The sequence below is a fragment of the Scyliorhinus torazame genome, chromosome 19 (genome assembly GCF_047496885.1).
Source record: "Scyliorhinus torazame isolate Kashiwa2021f chromosome 19, sScyTor2.1, whole genome shotgun sequence".
In the NCBI taxonomy this organism is placed as follows: Eukaryota; Metazoa; Chordata; class Chondrichthyes; order Carcharhiniformes; family Scyliorhinidae; genus Scyliorhinus; species Scyliorhinus torazame.
In genome coordinates, this window is record NC_092725.1 from 113865362 (window position 1) to 113878269 (window position 12908).

General features: G+C 59.9%; 1 protein-coding gene across 4 annotated transcripts in view; it reads left to right on the top strand.

Moving 5' to 3' along the window:
- Positions 1 to 4808: 4808 nt before the first annotated feature.
- The window catches only part of scaf11 (SR-related CTD-associated factor 11), a 112943-nt gene continuing 104843 nt past the window's right edge, over positions 4809 to 12908 (top strand). For all 4 annotated transcript variants that reach the window (XM_072485056.1, XM_072485058.1, XM_072485057.1 and 1 more), the window contains exon 1: positions 4809 to 5012. The gene's annotated coding sequence lies outside the window, so the exon portion shown is untranslated. The remainder of the gene's footprint in view (positions 5013 to 12908) is intronic.

Here is a 12908-nt window from a genome sequence, read left to right on the forward strand (position 1 = left end):
AGCCCCCAGGCCCCCCATCCTCAGCCACCAGGCCCTGCCCTTCCTCAGGCACCAGGCCTCACCCCTTCCTCAGCCTCCAGGCCCCAACCCTTCCTCAGCCCCCACGCCCTGCCCTTCCTCAGCCTCCAGGCTCCACCCCTTCCTCAGCCCCAGCCCCCCCTTTCCTCAGCCCCCAATCCCTGCCCTTCCACAGCCCCCAGACCCCATCCTTCCACAGGCACCAGGCCACACCCTTCCTCAGACCCCAGGCCCTGCCCCTCTCTCAGACACGCCCCCCCAGGCCTCGCTCTTCCCCAGCCCCAGGTCCTGCCCATTCCTCAGGCACCACCGTTTCCTCAGCCCCTGTCCTTCCTCAGTCCCCTACCATTCCTCTTCCCGCAGGTGCTGCCCTTCCTTAGCCCTGGGTCCTGCCCTTTCCTCAGACCCGAGGCCCACCCATTCCTCAGCCCCCTCCTTCCTCAGCCCCAACCCTTTCTTCAGACCCCAGGCACTGCCCTTCCTCAGCCCCAGACAAATCCTTTCCTCAGGCACCAGGCCCTGCCCTCCCTCAGCCCTGCCCTTCCCTTCCTCAGCCAATGGCTCCACCTTGTCCTCAGCACCCTGGCCCAGCCCTTTCCTCACGCCCCATATTCCTAAGGCACCAGGCCCTGCCCTTCCTCAGCCCCCAGGCCCTGCCCTTCCAAAGCCCCCAGGCCCTGCCCTTCCAAAGCCCCCAGGCCCTGCCCATACTCAGGCCCCGCCCTTCCTCAGCCCCCAAGCCCGGCCCTTCCTCAGCCCCCAAGCCCCGCCCTACCTCAGCCCCCAAGCCCCACCCTACCTCAGCCCCCAAGCCCCACCCTACCTCAGCCCCCAAGCCCCACCCTACCTCAGCCCCCAAGCCCCACCCTACCTCAGCCCCAAGCCCCACCCTACCTCAGCCCCCAAGCCCACCCTACCACAGCCCCCAAGCCCCACCCTTCCTCAGCCCCCAAGCCCCACCCTTCCTCAGCCCCCAAGCCCACCCTTCCTCAGCCCCCAAGCCCCACCCTTCCTCAGCCCCCAAGCCCCACCCTTCCTCAGCCCCCAAGCCCCACCCTTCCTCAGGCCCCAAGCCCCACCCTTCCTCAGCCCCCAAGCCCCACCCTTCCTCAGCCCCCAAGCCCCACCCTTCCTCAGCCCCCAAGCCCCACCCTTCCTCAGGCCCCCAAGCCCCACCCTTCCTCAGGCCCCAAGCCCCACCCTACCTCAACCCCCAAGCCCCACCCTTCCTCAGCTTCCAAGCCCCACCCTTCTTCAGCCCCCAAGCCCCACCCTTCCTCAGCCCCCAAGCCCCACCCTTCCTCAGCCCCCAAGCCCCACCCTTCCTCAGCCCCCAAGCCCCACCCTACCTCAGCCCTCAAGCCCCACCCTTCCTCAGGCCCCAAGCCCCACCCTTCCTCAGGCCCCAAGCCCCACCCTTCCTCAGGCCCCAAGCCCCACCCTTCCTCAGCCCCCAAGCCCCACCCTTCCTCAGCCCCCAAGCCCCACCCTTCCTCAGCCTCCAAGCCCCACCCTTCCTCAGCCCCAAGCTCCACCCTTCCTCAGCCCCCATGCCCCACCCTTCCTCAGCCCCCAAGCCCCACCCTTCCTCAGCCCCCAAGCCCCACCCTTCCTCAGCCCCCAAGCCCCACCCTTCCTCAGCCCCCAAGCCCCACCCTTCCTCAGCCCCCAAGCCCCACCCTTCCTCAGCCCCCAAGCCCCACCCTTCCTCAGCCCCCAAGCCCCACCCTTCCTCAGCCCCCAAGCCCCACCCTTCCTCAGCCCCCAAGCCCCACCCTTCCTCAGCCCCCAAGCCCCACCCTTCCTCAGGCCCCAAGCCCCACCCTTCCTCAGGCCCCAAGCCCCACCCTTCCTCAGGCCCCAAGCCCCACCCTTCCTCAGGCCCCAAGCCCCACCCTTCCTCAGGCCCCAAGCCCTACCCTTCCTCAGGCCCCAAGCCCCACCCTTCCTCAGGCCCCAAGCCCCACCCTTCCTCAGCCCCAAGCCCCACCCTTCCTCAGCCCCCAAGCCCCACCCTTCCTCAGCCCCCAAGCCCCACCCTTCCTCAGCCCCACCCTTCCTCAGCCCCCAAGCCCCACCCTTCCTCAGCCCCCAAGCCCCACCCTTCCTCAGCCCCCAAGCCCCACCCTTCGTCAGCCCCCAAGCCCCACCCTTCCTCAGCCCCCAAGCCCCACCCTTCCTCAGCCCCCAAGCCCCACCCTTCCTCAGGCCCCAAGCCCCACCCTTCCTCAGCCCCCAAGCCCCACCCTTCCTCAGCCCCCAAGCCCCACCCTTCCTCAGCCCCCAAGCCCCACCCTTCCTCAGCCCCCAAGCCCCACCCTTCCTCAGCCCCCAAGCCCCACCCTTCCTCAGCCCCCAAGCCCCACCCTCAGCCCCCAGGCCCCACCCTTCCTCAGCCCCCAGGCCCCACCCTTCCTCAGCTCCCAGGCCCCACCCTTCCTCAGCCCCCAGGCCCCACCCTTCCTCTGCCCCCAGCCCCAGCCCATCCTCTGCCCCCAGCCCATCCTCTGCCTCCAGCCCATCCTCTGACCATCCTCAGACCCCAAGCCCTGCCCTTCCTTAGCCACCAGGCCCGCCCATCCTCAGGCCCCAACCTCCGACCATCCTCAATCCAGGCCCCGCCCATCCTCAGCCCCGAGGCCCCGCTCTTCCAGCCCCCAAGCCTTGCCCTTCCTCAGCCCCCAGGCCCCGCTCATCCTCAGCCCCCCAGGCCCCACCCTTCCTCAGCCCCCCAGGCCCCGCCCCCCTCAGCCCCCGCCCTTCCTCACCCCACCAGGCCCCGCCCTTCCTCAGCCTCCAGGCCCCGCCCTTCCTCAGCCCCCAGGCCCCGCCCTTCCTCAGCCTCCAGGCCCCGCCCTTCCTCAGCCCCCAGGCCCCGCCCCATCCCTTCACCTTCATTCCCGGAAGGATGGCGGTTTCCCCACCCAGTCTAGCCCCAAATCAGGAGCCAAGACCCTGCACATATCCCGCCCACATGATGATTGCAGTCATGCTCCACTTTCCCTTGATGCAGTACATGTTCAATTAAAGCATCCGCAACTGCAAATTGGATCAAATATCATTGCTGCCACCGTCAGTTCCGCCCTGTGGCTAATCTGGAATCGCAGTTTATTCTCGTGTGTCCAGTGCCCCGATTCAAGAGCCGCTGATGGCCAGCATCGGGACTGCAAACATAGCGCCGCTGATGGCCAGCATCGGGACTGCAGACATAGCGCCGCTGATGGCCAGCATCGGGACTGCAGACATAGCGCCGCTGATGGCCAGCACCGGGACTGCAGGCACGCAGTGCCGCTGATGGCCAGCACTGGGACTGCAGGCAACGGAGCGCATCTGATGGCCAACACCGGGACTGCAGGCACGCAGCTCTGCTGATGGCCAACATCGGGACTGCAGACACGCAGCGCCGCTGATGGCCAGCACCGGGACTGCAGGCAATGATGGCCAACACCGGGAGTGCAGACACGCAGCGCCGCTGATGGCCAGCACCGGGACTGCAGGCAACGAAGCGCCGCTGATGGCCAGCATCGGGACTGCAGACACGCAGCGCCGCTGATGGCCAACACCGGGACTGCAGACACGCAGCGCCGCTGATGGCTAGCACCGGGACTGCAGACACGCAGCGGAGCGCCGCTGATGGCCAACACCGGGATTGCAGACGTGCAGCGCCGCTGATGGCCAAAATCGGGATTGCAGATACGCAGCGCAGCTGATGGCCTGCACCGGGACTGCAGGCACGCAGTGCCGCTGATGGCCAGCACCGGGACTGCAGGCAACGCAGCTGATGGCCAGTACCGGGACTACAGGCACGCAGCTCTGCTGATGACCAACATCAGAATTGCAGACAAGCAGCGCCGCTGATGGCCAGCACCGGGTCTGCAGGCAACGGAGCGCCGCTCATGGCCAACACCGGGACTGCAGACACGCAGCGCCGCTGTTGGCCAACACGGGGACTGCAGACACGCAGCGCCGCTGATAGCCAGCACCGGGACTGCAGGCAACGGAGCGCCGCTGATGGCCAACACCGGGACTGCAGGCACGCAGCGCCGCTGATGGCCAGCATCGGGACTGCAGACACGCAGCGCCGCTGATGGCCAGTATAGGGACTGCAGGCACGCAGCGCCGCTGATGGCCTGTATCGGGACTGCAGGCACGCAGCGCCGCTGATGGCCAGTATCGGGACTGCAGGCACGCAGCGCCGCTGATGGCCTGTATCGGGACTGCAGGCACGCAGCGCCGCTGATGGCCAGTATCGGGACTGCAGGCACGCAGCGCCGCTGATGGCCAGTATCGGGACTGCAGGCACGCAGCGCCGCTGATGGCCAGTATCGGGACTGCAGGCACGCAGCGCCGCTGATGGCCAGTATCGGGACTGCAGGCACGCAGTGCCGCTGATGGCCAGTATCGGGACTGCAGGCACGCACCGCCGCTGATGGCCAGTATCGGGACTGCAGGCACGCAGTGCCGCTGATGGCCAGTATAGGGACTGCAGGCACGCAGCGCCGCTGATGGCCAGTATAGGGACTGCAGGCACGCAGCGTCGCTGATGGCCAGTATAGGGACTGCAGGCACGCAGCGCCGCTGATGGCCAGTATAGGGACTGCAGGCACGCAGCGCCGTTGATGGCCAACACCGGGACTGCAGGCACGCAGCGCCGCTGATGGCCAGTATAGGGACTGCAGGCACGCAGCGCCGCTGATGGCCAGTATAGGGACTACAGGCACGCAGCGCCGCTGATGGCCAGTATAGGGACTGCAGGCACGCAGCGCCGCTGATGGCCAACACCGGGACTGCCATTCCCCTCCCCCAGTCGGAGCGACATGTGGCCGTGAGGCTCGGGGCCCCGGGTTTCCGCAGTGAGTGTGTCGCTTCCCCAGGCGCTCGGGGGCCGGGAACGGACGCATTCTAGTCGGATTCAGCTGTGGGTCGGTGCGACGATGATCACATGAGGCCCCGGGGACTGAGCTAGATCGGAGAGAGCGGGGCCTCGGACTCAGGTAGGAGCGGGAGCGCCCAAGGCTCGGGCCCCGGGACTTTACAAAGTGCGTGTGCGGCCGCCTTGGGCCTCCGGCCGGGTCCGGATCGAGGGCGAGAGCCCCGGCCTCAGGGTAGTCTGACGGCTGGGCCATCCCCGAGAGCGCGGGCCCTGAATCCCCGGCCGCTTTGTTTACGCGGCGGAGCCGAGAAACGGCCCGGGGTTTGGGCGGGGAGAGGCCGGGAGGGCGGAGAGGGCGAGGCGGCAGCGGGGCCGCCCCGGGCGGGAGAACAACACAAACCAGAGAGGGGGGGGGGGAATATCCACCACCCGGGGGGGGGGGGGGATTATTAATCACCCCTGCGGGGGGGAATTGGGAATAATCTTTGACGGGGGGGGTGATTGGGAATAATCTTCACCCCGGGGGGAGTGGGATTGGGAATAGTCACCCCAGTGGGGGGAATTGGGTATAATCTTCGAGGGGGGGGGGGTGACTGGGAATACTCTTCACCCGGGGTGAGGGGGATTGGGAATAATCTTCACTGGGGGAGGGAGAATTAGGCATAATCTTCCGTCGGGGGGGAGGGGGGGGACTGGGAATAATCTTAATACTAATAATCATTTATTGTCACAAGTAGGCTTCAATGAAGTTACTGTGAAAAGCCCCTAGTCGCCACATTCCGGCGCCTGTTCGGGGAGGCCGGTACGGGAATTGAATCCGCGTTGCTGGCATTCATTGTTCTGCATTACAAGCCAGCTGTTTTAGCCCACTGTGCTAAACATCATCCTGGGGAATAGGGATTGGGAATAATCTTTGGCGTGGGGGGATTCGGAATAATCTTCATCCTGGGGAGGGGAATTGGGGAATAATCTTCACTGGAAGGGGGGAGAATTGGGCATCATCTTGTGGGAGGGGGTGGAGTGGGGGTGGGTGGGAGATCGAGAATAAGCTTCACCTGGGGGGGGGGGGTATTGGGAAAAATCTTCACCTGGGGAGATTGGGATTAATCTTCACCCGCGATGGGGAGGATTGGGAACATTTTCACCGGAAGAGGAGGGGTGATTGGGAATGATCTTCACCCAGGGGGGAGGATTGGGAATAGTCTTCACTGGGGGGGGGGGGTAATGGGATTAATTTTCACCTGGAGGTGCGAGATTGGGAATGATTATCACCGGGGGACAGATTTGGGGAAAATCTTCACCCGGTTGGGGGGGGGGGGGGGGAATAGGGAATAAGCTTCACCCGGGGGGGAGGAGGAATAGGGAATAAGGTTCACCGGGGCGGGGGGGGAGAGAATTGGGAGCAATCTTCACCAGGTGGGGGCCTTGGAATAATCTTCACCGGGGGGGGGGAGGGGGCGGGGAGATTGTGAATGATCACCGTGGGGGGGGGGGGGGGGGGTGTTTTGAATAATCTTCACCTGGGGGGTTGGGAATAATCTTCACCATCGGGAGGGGGAAATTGGTAATAATCTTCACTTTGGGGGTAGTGATTGGGAGTAATCGCTGTGGGGGGAATTTCACCTGGGGGGGATTGGGATTAATCTTTACCTGGGGGGGGGATTGGGAATAATCTTCACCCGGGGAATTGGGAATATTCTTTGGGGGGGGAATAATTTTCACGATGGGGATGGAAATTGGGAATAATCTTCGGGGGAGGATTGGCAATAATTTCACTGTGGGAAGGGGAATTGAGAATACTCTTCATTTGGGGGTGGGAGAAAGTTGGAATATTCTTCACCGAGGGGAGATTGGGACTAATCTTCACTGGGAGGGGGGGGGCAGATTGGGCATAATCGTCCTCTGGGGGGGGGCGATTGGGAACAATCTTTACCCGTGGAGGTTTGGGAACAATTGTCACCGAGGCGTATCGGGAATAATTTTCATCGGGATGTATTGGGAATAATCTTCAACAGGGAGAATTGAGAATAACCTCACATGGGGAGGATTGAGAATAATCTCCACCCTTGGGGAGGGGGAGTGCAGGGGTGGGAATTGAGAATAAATCAGAAGTGTCAGGATGGCTGGAATGGAGCAATTGGAAACTATCGTCACCCCTTTGTGTTGTGGAGAATTGCAATTTGCAATAAAACTCTCGGTTGTTGTTTTCATGTTTCACTTTCCTGCTCAATACTTTCACTTCTGTAATCTGTATCTGTCTATTTCTATACCAATTCATACCACCTTTTAAAAAGGGTAAACTGACGAAATAAATCGACAATGATTTGGAGAGAGGGCAAAGGAATGGAATAAACTGCTAGCTCCAATGGGCTGAGTTTGGCCATTTGTGCTATAAAATTGCCCCACCTCTTCGGCTACATTATCTTTTTTTTAAAAATATGTTTTTATTAAGAATTTTTCAACAATATTTTCCACCTTTCAAACCCCCCCCATAACACAGAAAAGAAAGAGAACTCGCGTGGCAAGACATGAACATGGCAAGTCAATAAGATACAGAACTTTGTACAGTGGATTCTTCCCGTACATGTCAGTTTCCGGATCATTCATGTGTTTTCTTGCTCAAATGCCCCCCAGAGAAACCCCCCTTTTCCCCCCCCCCCCCACTCCATCCCCTCCCCCCACCCACCCACGAACGATGTCCGTCCGTCCCCCCCCCCCCCCCCCCCCCCCGGGTTGCTGTGGCTGCTGTCCGACCTTCATCTGACGCTCCGCGAGATGGTCCAGGAACGGTTGCCACCGCCTGTAGAACCCCTGCGCAGACCCTCTCAAGGCAAACTTTATCCCTTCCAACTTGATAAACCCAGCCATATCATTTATCCAGGCCTCCACGCTGGGGGGCTTCGCCTCCTTCCACATTAGCAAGATCCTTCGCCGGGCTACTAGGGACGCAAAGGCCAGAATGCCGGCCTCTTTTGCCTCCTGCACTCCCGGCTCGTCCACTACTCCAAATAGTGCTAGCCCCCAGCTTGGCTTGACCCGGACTTTCACCGCCTTAGATACTGTTCCCGCCACTCCCCTCCAGAACCACTCCAGTGCTGAGCATGACCAAATCATATGGACATGGTTCGTCGGACTTCCTGAGCACCTCCCACATCTGTCCTCCACCCCAAAGAACCCACTCAGCCTCGCCCCCGTCATATGCGCTCTATGAACCACCTTAAATTGTATCAGGCTAAGCCTGGCACACGAGGAAGAGGAATTAATCCTATTTAGGGCATCAGCCCAAAGCCCCTCCTCAATCTCCTCCCCCAACTCCTCCTCCCATTTACCCTTCAGCTCCTCTACCAAAGCCTCCCCCACTTCTTTCATCTCCTGGTATATCGCCGACACCTTGCCCTCTCCGCCCCATTCGCCCGAAATCACTCTATCTTGAATCCCCTGTGCCGGGAGTAGCGGAAATTCCCTCCCCTGCCGCCTCACAAACGCCCTCACTTGCATGTACCTGAAAGCTCTTCCCGGGGGTAGCCCAAACTTCTCCTCCAGCGCCCCTAAGCTCGCAAACGTCCCGTCAATGAACAGGTCCCCCATTCTTCTAATCCCTGCCCGATGCCAGCTCTGAAACCCCCCGTCCATCCTTCCTGGGACAAACTGATGGTTGTCTCTGATCGGGGACCACACCGAGGCTCCCGTCGCACCCCTGTGCCGTCTCCACTGCCCCCAGATCTTTAGCGTTGCCACCACCACCGGGCTCGTGGTGTACCTTGTCGGCGAGAGCGGCAGCGGTGCCGTCACCAGCGCCCCCAGGCTCGTTCCCTTGCAGGACGCCATCTCCAACCTCTTACATGCCGCCCCCTCTCCCTCCATCACCCACTTACGGATCATTGCCACGTTGGCTGCCCAATAGTAACCAGCCAAATTTGACAACGCCAACCCTCCTCTATCTCTGCTACGCTCCAAGAACCCTCTCCTTACCTGCGGGGTCTTGCTCGCCCACACAAATCCCATAATGCTCCTGCTTACCCTCTTAAAGAAGGCCTTAGTAATCTCAATTGGGAGGCATTGGAATACAAAAAGAAATCTCGGGAGGACCACCATTTTAACCGACTGTACCCTACCCGCCAACGAGAGTGGCAACATGTCCCACCTTTTAAAATCCTCCTCCATCTGTTCCACCAACCGCGTCAAATTAAGTTTGTGCAGTGCCTCCTAGCTACCTGAATCCCCAAGTATCGAAAGCTCCTTTCCGCCCTCCTCAACGGTAGGTCGTCTATCCCTCTTCCCTGGTTCCCCGGATGGATCACAAAGAGCTCACTCTTTCCCACATTGAGCTTATAGCCCTAAAAATCTCCAAACTCCCGTAGGATCTGCATTACCTCCACCATCCACTCCACTGGATCCGTCACATACAGCAACAGGTCATCTGCGTACAGCGACACTCTATGTTCCTCTCCCCCTCGAACCACCCCCTTCCATTTCCCCGACTCCCTTAACGCCATGGCCAAAGGTTCCATTGCTAATGCAAACAGCAGAGGGGACAGGGGGCACCCCTGCCTCGTCCCTCGATACAGCCGGAAATACTCCGACCTCCGCTGGTTCGTGACCACACTCGCCACCGGGGCTTTATACAGGAGCTTAACCCAACTAATAAACCCTCCCCCGAACCCAAACCTCCTCAACGCTTCCCAGAGATACTCCCACTCTACCCGATCAAAGGCCTTCTCCGCGTCCATGGCTGTCACTACCTCCGCTTCTTCCTCAACCGATGGCATCATTATCACATTTAGGAGCCTTCGCACATTAGTATTTAACTGCCTACCCTTTATGAATCCCGTCTGGTCCTCGTGAATCACCCCCGGGACAGTCTTCAATCCTCGTGGCCAACATTTTTGCCAGCAACTTAGCATCTACATTAAGGAGCGAGATCGGTCTATACGACCCACATTGCAGTGGGTCCTTATCCCGCTTCAAGATCAAAGAGATCGTCACCTCCGACATTGTCGGGGGCAGGGTCCCCCCCCCCCTCCCTTGCTTCATTGAAGGTGCTTACCAGCAACGGGGCTAACAGGTCTACATACTTCCTATAGAACTCCACCGGGAACCCATCCGGCCCCGGGGCCTTCCCTGCCTGCATGCTCCCCAGTCCTTTAACCAGCTCCTCCACCCCAATTGGCGCCCCCAAACCAGCCACCTCCTGCTCCTCCACCCTTGGGAACCTCAATTGGTCCAAGAATCGCCGCATCCCCTCTTTTCCCCCTGGGGGCTGGGACCTATACAGTTCCTCGTAAAAGGCCTTAAAAGCCTCATTCACTTTCTCCGCACCGTAGTTCCCCTGCCATCTTTGACTCCGCCTATTTCCCTCGCTGCCATACTCTTACGGAGCTGATGTGCCAGCATCCGGCTCGCCCTCTCCCCATATTCATATATCGCCCCCTGTGCCTTCCTCCACTGTGCCTCTGCCTTCCCTGTGGTCAACAGGTCGAACTCCATCTGGAGACTTCGTCTCTCCCTGAGTAGTCCCTCATCAGGAGCCTCTGCATAGCTCCAGTCCACCCTTAAAATCTCCCCCATTAACCTCTCCCTTTCCCTGCCCTCTCTCTTCACCCTATGAGCCCTGATGGAGATTAACTCTCCCCTGCCCAGAACAAAAAAATCTATCCGGGAGTAGGCCTTATGTACGTTGGAGAAAAAATGAAATTCTCTGGCCAAAGGCCAGGCAAATCTCCACGGATCTACTCCCCCCATCTGGTCCATAAACCCCCTAAGCACCTTGGCCGCAGCCGGCCTCTTCCCCGTCCTAGATCTGGAGCGATCTAATGTTGGGTCCAGCACCGTGTTAAAATCCCCACCCGTTATCAAGCTCCCTACCTCCAGGTCTGGAATTCGCCCCAACTTCCGTTTCATGAATCCAGCATCGTCCCAGTTCGGGGCATATTCATTCACCTCCGTCCCCTGCAACCTACCACTCACCATCACGTATCGGCCTCCCTTATCCGCTACTATGTTCTTGGCCTCAAACGACACTGCTTTCCCACCAGTATTGCCACCCCTCTATTCTTCGCATCCAGCCCCGAATGGAACACCTGTCCCACCCATCCCTTCCTTAACCTGACCCGGTCTGCCACCTTCAGATGTGTCTCCTGAAGCATTACACCGTCTGCCTTCAGTCCCTTTAGGTGCGCGAACAATCGGGCCCCCTTAACCGGCCCATTTAGGCCTCTCACATTCCACGTGATCAGCCGGATTGGGGGGTCACTAGCCATCTCCTATCTTAGGCCAGTCCCGTGCTCGCCCCTCCCGCACCCTCCAGTCCCCCAGGCGGGGAACCCCCGCCCCGACCACCTCTTCCATTTCAGTTCCCCCTCGGACAGTGCAGCAGCAACCCTAGAATCCCCCCTCCCTCCCCCCGCTAGATCCACATCTAGGTCTTTTGCTCCCCCCATATTACTTCCGTGAGTCAGCTGACTTCTGCTGACCCCGGCTTCCCCCGCCTTCCCGTTGATCTCCCCGTGTGGGAGTCTCTTCTCCTCCTTGCCTTCCTCCATCCCCCCCCCTTTTGGCGCGGGAAAAAGCCCGCGCTTTCCTGAACCAGCCCCGCCCCCTGTGGCGCAGCTCCTGTTGCAGCCATTATCCCAGCTCCCTCATCCCCGAGTCTCACCTCCCTACAGCACCGACGCCCACATTCCCCACCATCATCATCTCGTCTACAGAAAAGAAAAAAAGGGAAATTTTAGGAATTTGAACCAGAACTCTACCCACATCCCCATCCATCATCCCACCCATGAATTATTCTTTGCCAATATTTACAACCCCATATACAACCAACATCTCCCCCCACAACCACATCCCCTCAGTTCGAGTCCAGTTTTTCCATCTGAATAAAGGTCCAAGCCTCTTCTGGCGTTTGAATATGATGGTGTCGGTCCTGATAAGTGACCCACAGTCGCGCAGGCTGCAGCATGCCGAACCTGACTCTTATGCAGCACCGCCTTGCCCGATTGAAGCCAGCTCTCCTCCTTGCCACCTCCGCGCTCCAATCCTGGTAAACTCGGATCACCGCGTTCTCCCATCTGCTGCTCCGCACCTTCTTGGCCTATCTCAGCACACTTTCTTTGTCCGCGAAGCGATGGAACCTTGCCACTACCGCCCTTGGCGGCTCATCAGCCTTGGGTCTCCTCGCCAGGACCCGGTGAGCCCCTTCCAGCTCCAGGGGAGTCGGAGAGGCCTCCGCGCCCATCAGCGCATGGAGCATCGTGCTCACATACGCCCCGGCATCAGCTCCCTCCACTCCTTCGGGAAGACCCAGAATCCGGAGGTTCTTCCTCCTCGACCTGTTCTCCAGGACCTCAATTCTCTCGGCCCACCTCCTGTGCACCGCCTCGTGCGCCTCCATTTTTACCGCCGGGCCCAGGATCTCGTCCTCGTTGTCATTCATTTTATCTTTCACCTCACGAAGCTCCACCGCCTGGGTCTTCTGGGTCTCCTTCAGCCCCTCGATCGCCAACAGCATTGGCGCCAGCACCTCCTTTTTCAGCTCCTCCACACAGCGCTTGAGGAACTCCTGCTGGTCCGGCCCCCATGCTGCTCGCCCTCCGCCATCTTGCTTTTACCCCCTCGATTTTGCCGCTGCTCCAGAGCCTCTTTTCTTCGCCGCTCCACCGCTGATCTCGGCCATATATCGTAAGGGGGGACCTTACTGCACCTTCCCACACGGGATCAATTCAAAAAAGTTCCGTTGGGGCTCCTCTGGAGAGCCCGAAAGTCCGTTGTCGCCGGAGCTGCCGAAACGTTTGGTTTAGCTCCACATCGCCGCAACCGGAAGTCTTCGGCTACATTATCGACAGAAACGTGATGTGTTCAATCGATTGGAGTTGATACACCCCAGTGCGGTTGTCTATTACACATTTTAAGCTGAACTGTTATTTGGTCATGGCTCCTGTTAAATGATTTACCCATCCAATGCCTAAATTGTTTACTGCTTTGAAGCAATCTTATACGATACACTTTAGATACAAAACAA